The sequence below is a fragment of the Ictidomys tridecemlineatus genome, chromosome 4 (assembly GCF_052094955.1).
Source record: "Ictidomys tridecemlineatus isolate mIctTri1 chromosome 4, mIctTri1.hap1, whole genome shotgun sequence".
NCBI lineage: Eukaryota > Metazoa > Chordata > Mammalia > Rodentia > Sciuridae > Ictidomys > Ictidomys tridecemlineatus.
This window is the reverse complement of record NC_135480.1, coordinates 70,505,546-70,524,804: the sequence shown is the minus strand read 5'-3', so window position 1 is coordinate 70,524,804 and position 19,259 is coordinate 70,505,546. Positions and strand designations below refer to the sequence as shown.

General features: G+C 38.1%; 1 protein-coding gene and 1 long non-coding RNA gene across 6 annotated transcripts in view; one reads left to right on the top strand and one right to left on the bottom strand.

The window, feature by feature from the left end:
- Positions 1–19,259, top strand: part of Rab30 (RAB30, member RAS oncogene family) — a 120,413-nt gene that overhangs the window by 23,898 nt on the left and 77,256 nt on the right. The window contains exon 1 of one of the 5 annotated variants that reach the window (XM_078046776.1): positions 17,965–18,190. The exons of 3 other annotated variants lie outside the window; for them this stretch is intronic. The gene's annotated coding sequence lies outside the window, so the exon portion shown is untranslated. Of the gene's footprint in view, positions 1–17,964; positions 18,191–19,259 lie in introns of those variants that run through there. One more of the 5 variants, XM_040285020.2, reaches the window with a different exon arrangement.
- Positions 6,640–17,979, bottom strand: LOC144377147 (uncharacterized). Its single transcript, XR_013437813.1, has 2 exons — positions 17,227–17,979; positions 6,640–16,847 (listed from the first exon to the last, which is right to left on the bottom strand). It is a non-coding gene; the product is annotated as an uncharacterized LOC144377147 (long non-coding RNA).

Below are 19,259 nucleotides of genomic sequence, written 5' to 3'. Positions count from 1 at the left end.
GCTGAAGCTGTGGCTCAGTGGTAGAGCGCTTGCCTAGCATGTGTGAGGCACTGGGTTTGATTCTCAGCACTACATATAAATAAATAAAATAAAGGTCCATCAACAACTAAAAAAAATTTAAATATATCCGATTTCCAGCCCTGCTTAGAGCTGGTTCTGTGGTTTTATTGCCAAACTCAGAACAAGCTGTATACATTTGGATTCAAAGCAAACACTGCCTAGGGCTTTTGCAAATAACTCATGGAGACCATCCTGTTCCCTCCCTCACAAGTCTGTGCCCTCTCAAAAGCAAGGTACATAGCAGTGCCAGGAATCAGATCCTTTGAAGTATTCAGCCCATGAAATCAACCTGCCTGGGCTTTGGCCCATCTGCCAGCTCTGAGTCAGCTGGTAGGCAAAAGAGCCAGAGGCTCAGATATAATCAGTTCCTAAACAGGTTCATCCACACTACCTCCACCTCCTTTAGCTTTTGTATCCTTTCAACTTGATTTCACCACAGGAAACCTGTTTGTGAGGGAAGGTAGCACATCTCTCAGAAGTGGCACAGTAACTCCCCCTCAAAAGATTCCTGCCCGACTACTGAACACAGACAGCGACACTTACCTCATAAATTATAGTGAAGGTTAATGATAATGCCAGAAGATTTGGCAATTTAATGGAATGGAGCACAGACTTTGGAGTCAGAACAGCCAGGGTTCAGAGTCTCAGTTTTGCAATATGTTGTGCATATTGCAAATACTAAATTCTTTAAATTTCTAAATTCTTTAAGTTTCAGAATGACAAGATTAACAGAATTTTACAGAGTTGTCAGAAATATTAAGTGAGAAACATGAATGAAATGCTTATAATGCCCTTGGAACTGTGCCTTTGCTTACAGCGAGCATTCAAATGTTAGTCAAAACTATATGGCCTGGGGTGAGTGAACTTAGAAGATTCTATCACTCTCTACCCAAATAATTTATGTGAAAATTAAAAAACTCCTGGCACATATTGAATGTTCATAACATTAATACATTTGATCAACAAAACTCTCTCTCTGTTATCTATATTTATTTATTTAACTTTTATTAGTACATTATGGTCATACATAATAGTGAGACTCATTTAACATTCATAAATGCATATAACATAATTTGCTCCATTTCAATCCCCAGTACTTCCCTTTAATCTCTTCTCCCTCCCCCTGTCTCTCTTTCTCTGCTCTATTGATTCTACTTTAATAATAATAGTAAACAACTTGAATTTCTTCCATTACAAGCCTAGGAGAGATGCAGTCTTGCTGTAATGTACAAAAGGGAAAATGCTTTTGGAGATTAGGTAAACATTCAGATAGCTACTCTGGTTAGACTGTACTAGCCCTTGAAGATTCTGCAGCAAGGCAACGGTCAGATAGGTAAGTAGAAAACTTTCTAGCGCACACAGCACTGTTTTTGTTTAACAAGTTTGACTCTCAAACTTCATGGAACAGTTCTCATACCATGTTTGGAATTATTTAAAATACTTGTTTTACATGTCCTTCTGCTCCACTGTGAAACATGATTTTTGTCATCTTTCTTTACTCAGATAAGATTTTACAGATGAAGACACTGTCCTAACGGAGTTCCAAGTGTTCTGAATAGGGAGTAGAGGAAAAGGAAATAGGAATCATTTTATCTAGAGAGCTAGTAATATGTTACCCTTGTGAGATAAACTTTGGGACAGATCTTGATTTTTTATCTGTAATATTACATAATTTGTGTTTCAAAAAACCTAAAAAAGATAAAGTATGTAATGATGACCTTTGGGTTATAGCACATATTCATGAATCTAAATCTATTGAGGATATAATTCCTACTCATAAAAGGAAAATTGAACATGCCCATTAGTTAACAGTCAGGAGGCATGGTGCAATTTTCTCATCTATAAAGGACCAATAAAGCAAGGCAGCTCTATACTACACTATGTACCACCATCAAGGAATGGCTTCCAGACTGTGTAGATGTCCACACATTTCCAGTCCTTAATCTAAAGTACATGAATGGATCCTAGAGCAGCTTCTAGCATTCTAAAATAATGGGTCTTATACAAATATAGATGTTCAGTGGTTAGGGCCAGGAGAGGATCTTGGCTCTTCCTGTGTGAGGTGGGGGAGGTAACATCCCAAAACCCTCCATAGTTTTTATAAAATTCTTAGAGGTCCATGGACTCAAAACATTAACACTTCTATAGAACATAAGAAAAATGCTTATTCAACAAATATCCATCCAACACTATGTAGAGGCTTCATGTCACCTCTGCCCTCATGGTGGAGAATGACATGAAAAATAAGTATTCTGAATAATTTTAGTGACTTATGGCATAAAATCTTTAAAAAATTTTTTTACATTTTTTGTTATCAAGACCTGCAAGCTTGCTTTGTGAAGTCACTCTGCCTGTTCATCTCAATGACCTAAGAAAATTACCTTTATAACTTGTATAAAATGCCTAGCACATGGTAGGCCCTCAAATGTTAGCTCCTTTCCCTTTACTTATCAGTTTAATGTCACATATATCCTTTTCTGTCCTTTCCTTATCTAGGGCTTCATGTATTATTAATTGAAATGAGATCTTGCTGTTGGAATGTTACCCAGATAGAAGTAGAAGGTATGGTGTGACTTTCCCCATATTTTTATGCTCATAAAGTGTGGCAGTGCTATAGAAGTCTTTAAATAATGTAGATAAATGCCAAAAGTTCTGACAATATAAGGCACTGAATGAATAGTAGTTCATAAAAATAAACAACAAAAAGTTAAATAACAGTTTCATACCCAAAGAAAATGAGACCAGAAGGAACACTGGCAAGTTTAACAAGTTATAAGGAACCTTAGAGTACATCCATTCTATTAATGAGAAGGCTGAAGTTCAGAGTTACATTCATTCAAACCCAATTCAGATCAGAACTAACTCTGCTATGCAGCTTCTGATATCAAACTGCATGCAGTTTGAATAAATCATAATGCTTGCTAGAATTTGATTTCTGTTATCTATAGATGTATCTCTTCAGTTAAAACTAGAGTACAAAAATGTTAGAGAAGAAACAACACACACACAAAAGGGTTTGTGTCTAGTTGGAGAACACCGAAATGGACCTTAGAATATACTTAGTCCATCTGCTCCATACCTTTTTTCTTTTTCTCTTGTTAATTCTTTCAAAAACAAGTAAATTTTTTTTGCCAGGCGCAGTGACACATGCCTGTAAACCTAGCAGTTCAGGAGGCTAAGGCCGGAAGATCATGAGTTCAAAGCCAGCCTCATCAACGGTGAGGCTTTAAGCAACTCAGTGAGACTCTGTCTCTAAATAAAATATAAAATAGGGCTGGCAGTGTGGCTCAGTGGTCAAGTGTCCCTGAGTTCAATCCCCAGTACCCCCCCCACACCCCCCAAAAAAAACACAAGTAAGTTTTTTATATAAATAAATTATTTTTAAAGTGTGGGGGGAAAGAATATACTTAGTTCAAACTTAATATCTTGGAGATAATGAAATTGGGGCCCAGAAATTTATTCTCAAGGATTAGTTACTGACAGAATCAGTACTAGAATTCCACGCTATGCCTTCAGATTAAAACATGAATTTTTACATGAAGGCTATGCCTCTTCAGGACTCATCTCTTTCTTTAGTGCCCCCTATATCTGAGAATCAAGGATTCTTCTATTTACTCAAAACATACCACCCTTATCTATCCTTCCATGCACACTGCTCCATAGTCAGTTCCTAATCATCTCTACAACCCCTTGACTCCATCTAATATCTAACCCAATGTATACTTCCTTCACCTTTTCTTAAATCTTTTCAATAGTTTAAATTACAAAGTTGCTAATGTCTAATAATGGTGTAATGATTTACCCTTTCTTTGTATGTTTCCATAGAATTATATTAGAAAAGATACTCTTAACTCCCAAAGACATACTTTTTGTCATGAAACATTCATAAATTATTTTTGGAAAAATAAGTAATTTTAACCAGAAAAATTATAAATGCAGTGGCACAAGAGAACTCTATGGGGATAATGAAACTCTTCTAAATCTTGATTATGGTGGTGTTTATATGACTATGTATTTGTTAAAATTGGAATTATACACCAAAAAGAAACTTATTGTATGTAAATTTAAAAATTAACTAAAAAATCTGAAAAGAGGGGAAAAAATGGAATTTCATGGTCTGTTGATGGTCCTTAGTCTTTATGACCAGGGGAAACCACAATGCAATATTAGGCTTCTAAAGAGAAATATTCCAATGGTAGAAATTTAGTCACTGAGGGAGGTTTATTGGGGAGCTATGTTTGGAAATTACTTTTTAGTTCTCTTAAATCAGAAAATCCCCATTCTACTCAAGATTAGGGTTGGCATTGATTAGGGAAAATGAAAATGGGACAATTAGGAGGACTAGAGAAGGTAGGTGAGAATTAAGACAAAAGAATTTTAACATCTAGAACAAGTAAAGCCAAAAAGCTCCAAATAAAACCAAAAACTGGATTAAATGATGAAAGAGTGATTTGTTTTTAAGTTAAAGGTTTTACTTCAGAAGTCCAATTAAAAAAGTATCTTGCTTGATAGCTTACCTGGGATCAAGTAGTTCTCTTTCCTATGCATTGTTGGTTGGTCGTTTGATTTCTACGCAGTTCTTACCCAATGTTTTGATACATCACTCATGCTAACACATGTATTTGATTCATTTAATTGATACTGATAGATTACTAAATCTAAAATTAATAGTTCTGGCATTTTTTGCCATTATAACCTTTACATTACACTGCAATGTTTTGGACTTGCAGATTTATTTTTCTACCTCTCCCCATAAGACTGTCAAACTTGTATGAACACATCTGTGTTTACTTATCTTCATATCCCCAGATCTACCTAGTATATTATCTGACACCTAGTGGATACCCAATGAATATTTGCTGAAGAAAAAAAGTCTTGTTTTAAGCACAGAAGGAAATGTGAAAATAAATGTGTTATAACTTTTGCTTGCAAAGAAGCTATGACTTAGTGGTCATGTACTATCTAGATGGGTAAATAAGAAGACAAAGGAAGGGAAAGATTGAGCATAGTCTGACCACGGAACCCAGTTATCTTAATGTTTTACTAGGGTCATATGAATTGCATGAAGATTGAACATTAAAAAGGAATATTTGGGATTGAAATTGTTCTTTAAAGTCTGTGCTGTATTGTAACTGTATTTGTTCTTTAAACACCACATGGCCTAGATGATTGCTCTGGAAAGAAAATAACTATAAGTCAACAATCCTTTTTCTAAAACCCTAGGGTCAGTGTAATCTAGAATTCATGAGTCTTTAGAGTTTAGAATGGCAATAAGGTCCACATACTGTATCATGGAATGTACCCAGAAGGGTCTGTGCAGGATACTGTGATCAATGTTTCTGCTGGGGAGTGAATGATGCTCACACTGTGGGTGAGTACAGCCTGCAGACACCTTCCTATCAGTTCAGATCAGGCCAGGTTTTACTTTCCAGGTACCTAATTTCCTCATCTGTAAAATCAAGTTGTATTTAACTTCTTCAGGCTATGTGTTGACCAACACAAGTGCTTCAGAGTCAGAACTAAAATAATCTAAATCATGCACTAATTTAGAGATAATAGTCTCATGCTTCCCAGGTGAATCAGAGGACTTAGAAATCACTCTTCGTTTCCATTAGCATTTTCTCAGTCTAAACAATGATGCTTTCATATGAACTGTTTTATTCCTTCTACAAAAGCTATGTGAAAACATTATTTATTAGGGGAGGGTTTAAAAAACCCAAATAGTGTAAATTACCAACACAAACCCCAGAAATCTTGAACTGTGTACTTTTGTTGTTCTTTGGTACTGGGGATTGAACCCAGGGGCATTCTACCACTGAATGGGCTACATCCCCAGCCCTTTTTATATTTTATTTTGAGAAAGTCTCCCTAGGTGCTAAGGCCAGCCTACAACTTGCCATCATCCTGCCTCAGCCTCCCCAGTCCCTGGGATTACAGGTGTGTGCCACCACACCCAGCTTTGAACTGTTTTTCTTAGAGCATAGACTAGAAAAGATAAATAGCTGTTAATTACACTGTGAAGGTATAATATTGCAGCATAGATTTTATATATAAAGTTTTAAAAAATATTATGCTTTTTTAATTTAAATAGCTTTAAAAGATGTGTTTTAAATAGTTACAGAACATTTGTCACCTGGTGTTAGTTTCACAATGGTTGTTGCATCTGATTGGGAAATGTGCAAAAAAAAAAAAAACCAAAATAAAACAAAACAAACCACATTTGTAGTCATGGCTGTGATAGTTTTCTTTTGTATAAATTGAGCACTGAAATACTTAGGGTCAAAAATGATTTTTTTTTGCCAGGTATGGTGGCACATGCCTGGAATTACAGGAACTCAGGAGGCTGAGGCAGGAGAATTCCAATTTTGAGGCCAGCTTCAGCAATTTAGCAAGGTCATAAGCAATTTAGCGAGATGCTGTCTCAAAGTAAAAAATAAAAAGGGTTGGGGATGCGGCTCAGAGGTTAAGCCCCCTTGGGTTCAATCCCCAGTACAGGGTGGGGATGAGAGTGATGCTGTTTTTGCCAGGTGTGGTTGCCTCAGTCTGGCTGGGCACCAAATAACCGAGCCACCACAAAGCTTTGTAGATTCAAACAGCAACTCTTTATTCCCAAACTCTAACGGACACTCTACACACAGTTCCTGTGAACACCCTGCCTCCACTTGGCTCCGCGCACCAATTCTCTCAGAACCCCAATTCTCTCAGAACTCAACGGGAACTCCAAAGTAGTGGGCACCTGAGGCAGCAGGAGCCGCCCTATTCCCAGCAGGATCCACCCTAATCCCTGAGCAGGGTCACCTTTCAACCCAAAATGCCATGCATCATTCCTACTTGGCTATGGCTCTCAGCATGTGCACACCTGCAATCCTAGTGGCTCAGGTGACAAAGGCAGGAGGATCACAAGTTCCAAGGCAGCTTCAGCAACTTGCTGAGAACCCGTCTCAAAAATTAAAAAAAAAAAAAAAAAAAGGGTGGTGGTGGTCGCTGGGAATGTGGCTCAGTGGTTAAGTGCCCCCGAGTTAAATTCCTGGTACAAAAACAAAACAAAAAGTGTTTTATTTTGTATTACTTAAAAGGAAAGATACTAGTAGCAGTTCCTGTGTAGTGAATTTTAAATGTTGAACGAACCTAGGTTCTATGCTCAATGTCTTTGCTTGTTTAATAAAGTAATGATGGACAGATTTGTGCTTTTACTTTTAAAATGGAGGAAATTCCTACACTGAAGTAATGAAAATCTTAGCTAAATATAATACTATGGTAATTATTTGCTTTCTGTTGAGGAGAAAATAAAACATTTCTTCTCATTAGCTTACTGAATGCCTATTAAATTGTAAGAGGCATTTTTAATTTCCACAGATGGAGACAGGTTAATGCTAAACTGAGCAGAGCTCAGAGAGATACCCTAGAAATGAGGCTGGTCCAGGCAGGACAAATTAGTTGGGTGTTATGGCACTGTCCTATGCTTTTGGATACATCGAACACATGGATACATTCAAATTTCTTTCTCACAGAACTTACACATTAGTGGGTCATTTGAGGATAGTATCTCTATTCTTTAATTCTACCTGCAATGGATACTACTTGGGTTACAAACAACCCCTCTATTCCATTAATTGATTGAGCAAAAAGAGCATATAACAGCTACTATTGTATTCCATTTTTCATATTGTCCCTTGATGAATTTCATGTTCTCTAAAATTACTGCTATTCACTCATTCTATATTTTTTATAATTTTTTTCTTATTTTTTTGCATTACAATTCTTAATTCACCTTGATGCCACAATTTATCATATCTCTGATTGTATATAAGGTATGTTGACACCAAATTCACATCTTCATACATGTATTTTGTATAATGATGAGGGTCTCCTTCCACCATCCATGCTATTCCCCTTCTCCCTCCCTTTCCCTCCTACCTCTTTTCCCTATCTAGAGGTAATCTTCCTCCCTTGCTCTCCCTCCCAACCCCATTTTGAGTCACCCCCCTTATATCAGAGAAGACATTCAGCATTTGTTTTTTGGGGATTGGCTAACTTCACTTAACATAATCTTCTCTAATGCCATCCATTTCCCGGCAAATGCCATGATCTTATTATTTGTTATTGCTAATATTCCATTGTGTATAAATGCCACTTTTATTTTTATCCATTCACCCACTGAGGGACATCTAGGTTGGCTCCACAGTTTAGCTAATGTGAATTGTGCTGCTATAAACATTAATGTGGCTATGTCCCTGTAGTATGCTGTTTTTAGGTCCTTTGGGTATAGTCCAAGAAGAGGAATAGCTGGATCAAATGGTGGTTCCATTCCCAGCTGTCCAAGGATTCTCCATATTGCTTTCCAAATTGGCTGCACCAATATGCAGTCCCACCAGCATTGTATGAATGTACCTTTTTCACCATATCCTTGCCAGCACTTTTTGTTGTCTTTACAATGGCTACCACTCTTACTGGAGATGATGTCTTAGAGTAGTTTTAATTTGCATTTCTCTGGTTGCTAGAGATGATGAGCATTTTTTTCATATATTTGTTGATTGTATATCCTCTTCTGGGAAGTGTCTGTTCAGGCCCTTGGCCCATTTGTTGGATTATTTGTTTTGGGGGTGCTTATCTTGTTGAGCTCTTTATATACCCTAGAGAGTAGAGCTCTGATGTGTGAGCGTAAAAATTTGTTCCCAGGATATAGGTTCCCTGTTCACCTATATTTCTTTTGCTGAGAAAAAACTTTTTAGTTTGAATCCATCCCATTTGTTGATTCTTAGTTTAATTCTTGTGTTATAGGCGTCTTATTAAGGAAGTTGGGGCCTAGCCCCACGTGATGGAGATTTGGGCCTACTTTTTCTTCTATTATACACAGTCTCTGGTTTAATCCCTAATTCTTGATCCATTTTGAGAACTTTTGCGCATAGTGAGAGATAGGGATTCAATTTCATTTTGTTGCGTATGGATTTCCAGTTTTCCCAGCACCATTTGTTGAAGATGCTATCCTTTCTCCAGTGCATGCTTTTGGCACCTTTGTTTAATATAAGGTAGTTGGAATTTTATGGGTTAGTCTCCGTGTCCTCTATTCTGTACCATAGGTCTACCAGCCTGTTTGGGTGCCAGTACCATGCTGTTTTTGTTACTGTTGCTCTGTAGTATAGTTTAAGGTCTGCTATAGTAATACCACCTGTTTCACTCTTCCTGCTTAGAATTGCTTTAGCTATTCTGGGTCACTTATTTTTCCAGATGAATTTCATGATTACTTTTTCTATTTCACTCATTCTATTATTAAGCTCTTATATGTACCAAGTGCAGTGGACACAGCCAAGCCTGGATTCTAAACCCACACTTTCAGATATCAGCAAAGCAGCTACATTCTCCTGCCCAAGAAACAAATAGAGATAATTTAGCATTTTCTAAAAATATCTTAATCTTCACCATGGGACAGTAAGAACTTTCTTTAATTCACATTATGATTTTGAGTTATATGGGTTAACGCACCACAAATTTTCTGTGCCAAGGTCTCTAAAGACCTTAATTGGGGGCTGGGGCTGTAGCTCAGTGGCAGGGTCCTTGCCCAGCATGTGTGAGGCACTGGGGTCAATCCTTAGCACCACATAAAAATAAAAAAAAGCATTCTGTCCAACCACAAGTTTTTTTTTTAAAAAGATCTTAATTGGGCCTTGACGATAGCTAGGTTCATATGTTATATGAACATATATGTGTGTGTGTGGTATGTGTATATATATATATATTTTTGGTACTGGGAATTGAACCCAGGGGTGCTTGACTTCTGAGCAACCCCCCCAGGCCTTTTTGTTATTTTTTTTTAAATTTTGAGACAGGGTCTCACTAAGTTGCTTAGAGTGTAGGTAAGTTGCCAATGCTAGCTTTGAACTTGCAATTCTCTAATCAGAGCCTCCCAAGCCACTGGGGTTACAGGCATGTGCCATCATGCCCGACCTCTTATTAATCTAATGCAGTGTACTTTCTGCATTTAAAAACTTTTGTTACTATTTTTTTGTGGTACTGATGATTAAACTCATGGCCTCACGCTTGCTAGGGAAGCATTCTACCTCGGAGCTACATCCTTAGACCCTAAAAACTGTTTTTTCTTTTAAAAAAAATATCCATTGACTTCACTAGATTGACAGAGATCTATGACACTAAAAAGGTTAAACCTTATGTTTTAGAGGGCCACAATCATCATTGTACTTCCAGGGTCTTGTACTTGGTACTTACTCAAAACATAGCTACAGCATCAAACAGATTTAGAAATGATTGAAACTGTGCTCCCCAAATATTGCTACTTTAGATGTCTATAATAGAGTACTGTAGTGCTGCTTCTTATTAAAAAACATTTTAATGCTTTAGTAGAATCATGGAATAAACTACAGAATTTATAATTTCCCTAAAAGAACTTCATCTTTCTATATACTCACGTCGTGGTTGGACTATATTCTTCACTGGATATCTATGCACTTGGAAACACTTAAAATTTTGGCATTTATGTCTTGGTATTGCAGCAAGGATAAGAGAGATTGGAGCACAATAAAAATAAGATTGAATTAGGAAAACACAAATAAAAGGGTGCCTGTATTTAGAGATCTGATTTGGGCAAGCTTTTTACCTTAGTGCTTTCAAGTAAAATTAGGGATTGGGTTAGAAGAATCACCTGGTGAGATTATTAAAAATGCAGATTCCTGAATCTCACTCTCAGATTTTTAAGCAACATATGTAGGTTGAGATAACAAAATCTACATATTAATAATATATTCCAGGAGATTCTAATGCTGGGAGCCTATAGATCGTGCTATAGAACATGACAAAGTACTATATATTTGGTATTCTATTAACTGCTACCATATTTTAAAGTTAAAGAAGCTGATTCAAAGTTTATTTGCCTAAGATGACACTACAGTTGCTAACCATTTGAGCAGGAATCAAGAACCCAGTTTTGACTCTAAAGCAGTTCTCATTTAGCTTTGTCTTCGAAGTTTCAACATTCAAGTAGACCATAGAGGTTGAATTCACTTTAGGTATCTGCAGATCAGATCCTGAAAATTGTTATATTAGTCAATCAATACTCACCATATTTGTCTCTAAATTGTATAATCCTTCAGTTAATTGTAAATCATGTGTACACACACACACACACACTTTACAAAACATATAAAGCATACTTTACTAAGCAAGGTATCTGGCTGATACCTTAAAACTGAGGGGATACTGCTTTCTAGCACCTAAGGCAGAGATAGTGTCATGATGAAAAAACCAAAACTTTTTTTTTTTTTTAGTTGTAGATGGACACAATACCTTTATTCATTTTTATGTGGTGCTGAAGATTGAACCCAGTGCCTCACATGTACTAGGCAAGTGCTGTACCACTGAGCCACAACACCAGCCCTGAATGTTTTTCAGTGAACCCTCATGAAGTTATTTTTGTCTCAAAAGAACGGTCTCATTTATTCATCAGTATTTCCATTTAGATGAAACTGAGGCATAAAAAACTTGCTCAAAGTCAACAGTGACAGAAATGTCATTTCAATCCAGGCCAACTGGCTCTGCAGTCTATGTTCTAAGATATACTGTACCATTCTGCCTTTTGAGTATTAAGCATTTTCATGTATTTCCTTAGCTCTCAAGAAAACTCAATGAAGTAGGCATATTTTTTCCTTATAGGATTTAAAGTCTCATAATGGACATGCCCAAGTCTTACAGTATTGAGATTCAAAGCCTCATTCAATGACCAAACAAATTTCCCATGACCACATGAAGATGATCTTAAGATTACAGTATATGTAGCCTGTATTTTATTTTGACCTCAACTGGTATATGAATATTTTAATAACATGTCCCTACCAGTGTTACCAGAGGAATTGAGCACAGGGCTTATGCATGCCAGGGAAGCACTCTACCACATTCCCAGCCCTTATAAACTGTTCAATATCATTTTAAGTTAACTCCACCATAGCTCTGATACACCCTAAAAATTAAGGCTACAGTGGACTATATATGACTTTTGAGCCTCTACTTAGGTTCAGAACAAATTATATGAAGCTTACCTCTTATCTCAAACGACTGAGGAGGTGTTAAGTTAATAATTAACATAAGAACTAATTACCTTCAAATCAACTTAGAAATAGTGGTGTGAAATAGTTCTCCAAATCTGGGTAATTTTGGGCCCATGGCTATAAGCAGTTAAATTTATTATTTTCATGCCTTTCCCTCTCTCTGAACAGTTGAAATGGTAGGGCTGCTGGATTCAGTCAGGAATAGATGCTAGCCTGGACAAAGTTAGGCTTTAGCTTAAATTTTTGAGATCTGGGAATTTACTCCAGATATATGAGATCTTGCAGTTTTCATTGTAGTTCAAAATGTCTTATTTTACAGCAGAGAACAATCAACTGGCAAACATTTTCAAGTCTCCAGTGTATTCCTCCTTATGTGTATCTCCTGAGAAATCATATTTGAACATACTGGGTTATACTGCCAGGATCTAGTTAACAAGCAACGTCCTCTAATATATTTAAAAAATTATATTGAACTTGTCTAAGCTGCTCCCTTCTTTGCTGACTCCTGTTTATTCGCCAGTTAAATCTCTTAGAGAGAAAATAATGGGGTGAGACTGACTTCAAATAGTGGAAAAGTTAATTCTTAATTATGTTAGAATTGACTTTTTTTTTTTTGGTGGTGCTAGGAACTGAATTTAGGGCCCTGTGCATGCAAGGCAAGCACTATACCAACTGAGGTATATCCTTAGCACTGATTCCCTACTTTTTGAGGAGGGCTTTGTTACCTTATCAACTGCTTTTCTCCATATGCATTTTTCTTCATCTATATCAGATATCTACTCCCCTATGTAAAAGGGTCTATAAGTGTAGCTGAACTGGGCATGATGGCACATGCCTGTAATCCCAGTGGCTCAGGAGGCTGAGGCAGGTGGATCACAAGTTCAAAGTCAGCCTCAAAAATTTAGTGAGGCCATGTCTCTAAAAAGGGCTGAGGATGAGGAAGTGGGCCAGAGGTTAAGCACCTCTGGGATTTAATCTCTGGTACCAAAAAAAAAAAAAAAAAGTACCTAAGCAGGAACAGACAAGTCCTGATTAAGTCAAACTTCCTAGTCAAATGGATACAACTATTTTCTCTAACAGTGGTTGTGAAGACCCCAGAAGAAAAACAAAATGAAAAATAATTTTAGAAAAGACACCCAAACATGAACACTGAAGAGAGACGTCCATGGGACTGGAAGGCAAGAAAGACACATAACGTACAACATTAAAGATGTGCAGAATACAGAGTTGGAATTGAGATTCTCTTGTATGTAGATTGCCAAAGGTAAACAGGTAAAAGCTGTAAAATTGTTAGTATTGCAACAAAATATTATGTGACCAGTGAAGACCAGATCTTACATATATGAAACATACTGTTTACAGTATTGAAGTTATAATGCAAATATTCTTGTCAAATTACCTGCACCACTATCCTTAAGGCAAAAACAAAATCCTTGGATAACTTTTATTTCAGCATGATTAAAAAAAAAAAAAAAAAAAGAAAAAACTTTTTGTTTTCTTGTTTGCAGTAATGGTTGCACAACATGAACAAATTTAACACCCAGTGGATTGCACACATTAAATGGCTGGACAGAGGAATTTCATCTCAAGAAAGCCATTTATAAAAGATTTTAAGATACAACTAAAAGGATTAACCTTAACAGCAAGTTCATGTAGAGAGCACCCTCAAAGATTTGCTAGCAAATTGACTTATGACTATGTATCTACTTACTTCAATTTGAGCATCTCTGCATGTTTGAATTTCCTAAAATGGCTGTTCATAAAACATACTTACATTGATAGCTTCAACTGTATGTACTCAAAGAAATGTTTTCTGGGGCTCCCTTATTACCCAAATCTGCTAAAAACTGAGAACAAAAATCATAGAATAAAGACAGGTCACCTTTTCTGGTTAATCATTAACTATGGATATGTGAACCTCAAATCTTGCTGTTGGAACATTAATCTTCAGTGGTACATTAAACCCAGCAGCTAAACTTGTCAATCCATTATATACACGATGGTTGGGTTACCCAAGAGTAGAAAACATACTCTTTTGTCTTCTTAATATAACTTTTTTCTTGTTGGGTGTGGCACTCCATTCCTGTACTATCAACAACTTAAGATTCTGAGGTAGAATTGCAAGTTCAAGATCACCCTGGGAAATCTAGTGAGACAGTGCCTCAAAAAAAAAAAACAAAAAACAAAAAACAAAAAACTTAAAAAGGGGTAGGGATGAAGCTCAGTGGTAGACTTCAGGTTCAGTCCCCCATACCAAGGGGGATTTTTTTTTTTTTTCTTCCTGTTCAGAATTAAAGATCTTCCCTGGAGAAACTCCAGTTACTAAACCTAAACAGCAGGCTTATCTGTAACTACTTGTGAAAATATTGGCTGAAAACCTTTAACTCAATCTAAGGGGAGGTTCTGAAAAGACATTTTTGTAATGTTTTTATTTTCTCCCTTTATGTTTGCTTATTGTCTTGATTACTTTATTTGTTGGTTAGAGTAAGTTTTAATGTAACTGCTGGGCCTGTTATCACCTTTGGGTTATTGGCACTGCATTTCTGGAATTGGTAAGACAATTGCTGAAATGGAAGGGTAGGCAACATAGCAGATGGCAGGTTTTCCAAACTTCATAGGTCAGAATATGAAAAGGATTATTTCAAAATTTGGTAAGGTACAAAGCAATTCTAAATTTAAATTGTCTGAGATTCCAACACTAAAATCAAATATATACTGAAATGTATAAACCCTAGAGTATCATAGGGAAAATAAATCTGGAGCTTAAAAAAATGCGCATAGCACTAAAGATAGAAGGAACTGGATTTCACCTTTAGCTATGCTTCTTACCACTAGTGTGCAGTGTGACCACTAGTAATTTTAAAATTTACTGTGTCCATTTCCTCTTCTGTAGAACACGTCTTAGACAATCTGTAAGATTTCTCATTTCTAAAAAGGGGCCTATATGACTTTAGACCCTGAAACATCAAGAACAACGTTACAATATCAATAATCTAAAAAAATTCTAGATTTAGGGCAAAGGGTTGTTATTTCCAGAAAATTCCCCAAACCAAAATATCATGTTGCCTCTTTCTGAATAACTACCATGATTTTATCAGGGCAATGAGCTCTTACTGGCATTGTGCTATTACTGGGTGTTTCTTATTATTAGGCTTTGTTAGGATTAGGCTAAACCTTCACTCTCAGAAACATCCAGGTAAGTGATGATATGGCAGTACTTTTAAGGTTAACATTGATTTCTTCTCCTCAATTTCAACTGCATTTGCTTCCCAAATGCCAATGTTAAGTTGATCACCAGGTGAATCCCTCATCTACACTTTCAGAAATCACATGGATTAAATCAGCAATTAACTAGTTCTTGCCAAAATCTTTTTGTTATTCCTTGCTTTAGATAATACAAAAACACAAATACAAGATGCAGAAGACTACTCCACCCAAGCCCTGTAGTCACACTTATAAAGTTCTAAAAATACTCAATAGTTGGTTCCAGTTCAACAGGGATGGATGGGCAGTAGTAATATATTTTTAGATTTTTATAGGCAATCCTGACACTTATCCTTGTTGAAAAAAACCTCTGCTCTAAATGCAACTGACTCAATACTCTTAAATGTGCTACCTATGATACTTGAATGTAGTTTATCTCTTTCCTAATTCAAATTTTAAAATGTTTTTCTAATTCAATGTTTTCCTCAGGCTATTCTTTCAGAAGCTAGCATCACAGACCCACAGATATTAATTTGTAAATCAAATTTCTAAAGAGGAGTGTGGAATTTTTCCCCCCCATCAAAGAAAGAATTACATCATGGAGGGGCTGGGATTGTGGCTCAGCAGTGGAGTGCTACCTAGCATGTTCGAGGCGCTGGGTTTGATCCTTAGCATCACATAGCAATAAATAAAATAAAGGCACCGTGTCCCAACTACAACTAAAAAAAAAAAAAGTTTAAAAGAAAAAAAAGAATTAAATCATGGACAATTTTAAGGATACAAAATACATTCATTTCATGTATGGCCAGATGTTCAGATGAACAACTTTAAACTTAAAAAAGATATCACTCTTATTTTTCACACATAAGATTTTTGAGCATTCTGTTCCTTTCACCACTATATACTGGCCTTTCACAGTAACTCAAACTAAGGCTGTTGCTTACATAACTGTCTCATAAAATGCACAAGATGTATTAGCTTAAAACATTTCTAGGGTAAGTCAGAGGTCAGAAAAAAAAAAGTAAGCATTTGCTTCTTTCCAACTACTTACCATCAGTATTTGCAAAAGTGTTTCTGAATATTTGTATGAGCCTTGTACATGGTTGTATTCATGGATAAATGACACCAACAATTTACCTTTGTGTAAGAATGAAACAAAGTGACTCATCTTGTGGCTTGTTCCCAGGAACATGACATATGTCGAGTCTTTCAAATTCTGTTTTTACAATTATCATCTGCATACATCTGAAAGACTGTTTCTGCCTGTTTTGGTCATTTTAAATCACTCTTGACTAGCCTTTTTTTTTTTAATAGGAGAAACTATCTGCTCTAATTTTATTACGTCCTAATAGAGATATAGTGCATACCTCCACTAACCCCCCCAAACCACAGTTAATTCTGTTCTCAGAATAAAGTGCAAAAGGGAGAAGTGGGTGGGGGAAGCACAGATAACAGCATTTTCTTTAACCCTTGAGACACCCTCAGAAGGAAATGAAATTTCCCATCTTTCCATAGTGTAGACAGACTCTGGAAAAGAACAAACATACAATTCTGTTTTAGTAACACAATTGGGAAAAAAAATACAGTTCATTTAAGAGACTGGGCAAAATGACTTAAAAGTTCTTAAAGCAATCATACGTATGGAATACCACACACTAAATGAATTCTTAAATAAACTGGCAATCCATGTTAATCAACTTAGCATACACTTCTTTTATCCAAGAACCAGTGTTACTCCGGATCAGTTCACCCGCCCTCGGTAAGCCTATAAATAATATGCCCTTTCAACCTCCCTGCTTTCTCCAGTCAGTGAGTTGTCGTTCAACTGGGTGTTTCTCCTTTAGGCTGCTCCATGTTTTTTTTTCTCATCTTCAAGGCCAAAGCAATGTTCCCTTCTAGCCCGTACCTTCCAATAACGGTTTCTTTTAAGACCTTTGCAAATCACTTCCGTATGAGAAATAAGTGAAGGCCCAAACCTAGTAGAGGGGGCATTATTGTTGCAAATAAATAGCAAGAAGACATAAATAAGGACAAAGTTTCTCCCAACTCCTTGGGTGGAAGCCGGCTTCTCCATCTAAAGGCGCGCGGTTCGCCGCCAGCACCTCAGCAGAGGCACCCACCGCGACGGTCCTGCTAGCCAGTCTAAGGGAGCCTCCACTCCCAGAAGTAAAACAACTCCCTGAATCCCTTAGAAAATGGGGCGGGAGGCGTGGGGCTCCATGCAACCCTGCAGGACCGTGAGGCGGAGGCTCACTTGGCCTCCATAAAGATGCCACCCCCAGTTGGACCCGCAGGACATCAGTTCACAGGGCGGCTTCCACCCGGCTCCCCACCGGATCGGGGCCCAAGGCTCTCCCTTCGGCTTACTCTCCACCTCACCGTCCCCACCGCACCACCACTCGGATCCCGCGCTCCCTGAACCTCCGCGCGGCTCCGCGGAGTCCTCCCGGCACTCCTAACATGGCGGCCGAGTCGCCTCCGCTCCCTCGCTCGGGCGCGTCCGACCTTGGCGCATTTTGGGCTTTGTAGTTCCGGAGGTAGACTCGGTGTCTCTCCCAGACGCAAGAAGACTACCATACCCAGAATGCACCTCTCCCGAGCATGGCTATTGGGGCCGCTTTGGACAGAGGGATGATGTCATTGCAAAAACCCCACTGCATTCATTGTGCTACGGTCTATCCACCCCCCTACTGCTGCTGGGCTTGCGATTGCCGCTCGCTCCAGCTGAGCTCAGAGTAGCAGCAGCACTAGGGCAGGGACCGACTCCAGCCCTTGGACTTAGGACATCGCAGTACCTTTCCTTGCGTGCGTGACTCTTTCGCACATCATTTCTGTTTATGCCTGGGGTGGGGAGAAAAATCCCAAACCAGGTGAGTTAAAGTGATTTATTCAAATGGTCCTCCCAAGTTATTCCTCCCGCTTAGTTCTTAAGGCTTTCTTTTGGGAAGATGGGGGCGGGGGGAATTGGAGGTTCTCACGGGCGCTGCTAAGGGAAAAGCTCTGTGCAATTTGGGTCACTGCAAAGAACTCCAGTAACGTACACCCGCCAGAGGACCGGTGCCTGCCAATTCCCTAGTCGCAACTCCCCTCAACCTTTTGAGGCTGGCAGAGGGGGCTGGGCTGGGAAGGATGTTGGGAAGTGCTCTTGGAAAATCAGAGGGCAGAGGTGGGGGACTGCAGTCCTGTCACAGCCCGAGTGCTGAGGTTTGAGTGGGAAGGGGTGATGCGTGGGGAGAAATGGAGACAGTGATTTAATGTGGTCGCACTACTTTAGAACATTTATATGTCGCTTGGACGAGCACACAGTATTCATTTTAAAGAGGTGTATGTTTCTTTTTGAGCAGCTTAAGTTTCGTAGGGCTTTATTTTATGTGTGTATGCCTATGCCGTCTGTCTCTCCTTTTCTGCTGATTTGAGGTGACAGTGTCCTTTAATGGTGCACTCCGTGCTAGTCAGGAACATTTCACGTGTCTGAGGAAGGTTCTGTTAGGCTGCTGGAAGCAGCATTTTAAAGTGTTCTCCGTTCTCCTGACTGCAGGATTCGGGATTGTTTGGAAGTGGAGCCGACAGATTTGTGCTTGTGTGAGTGTTTTAAATTACATTGCAATAGGCTCCTTGCCACTGACAATGGTACCATAATGAGCTGCTGTTTCCCGAGGCACAGTCACCACTCACAAATAACGGTTTGCAGACGGGATCGATTAGGGAAACCTGGGTTTATTTTAACACGTTAGGGAAAGGGAAAGTTAGTGTTATCAACCTTCATTTGCCATTGCTGATAGGAAGAGTGATCATGGCCAGGGAAACCGAGGAGCATAGTGGTGTTGTGCTCAGTTTGATGGTATTGGTTGTTTTTAAACAAACTAACACATTTAATTGGGGAATAAAAGCATACAGAGCTTGTATGATGTTGGCTGTCTTTTAAGAGGTAAAGAGATG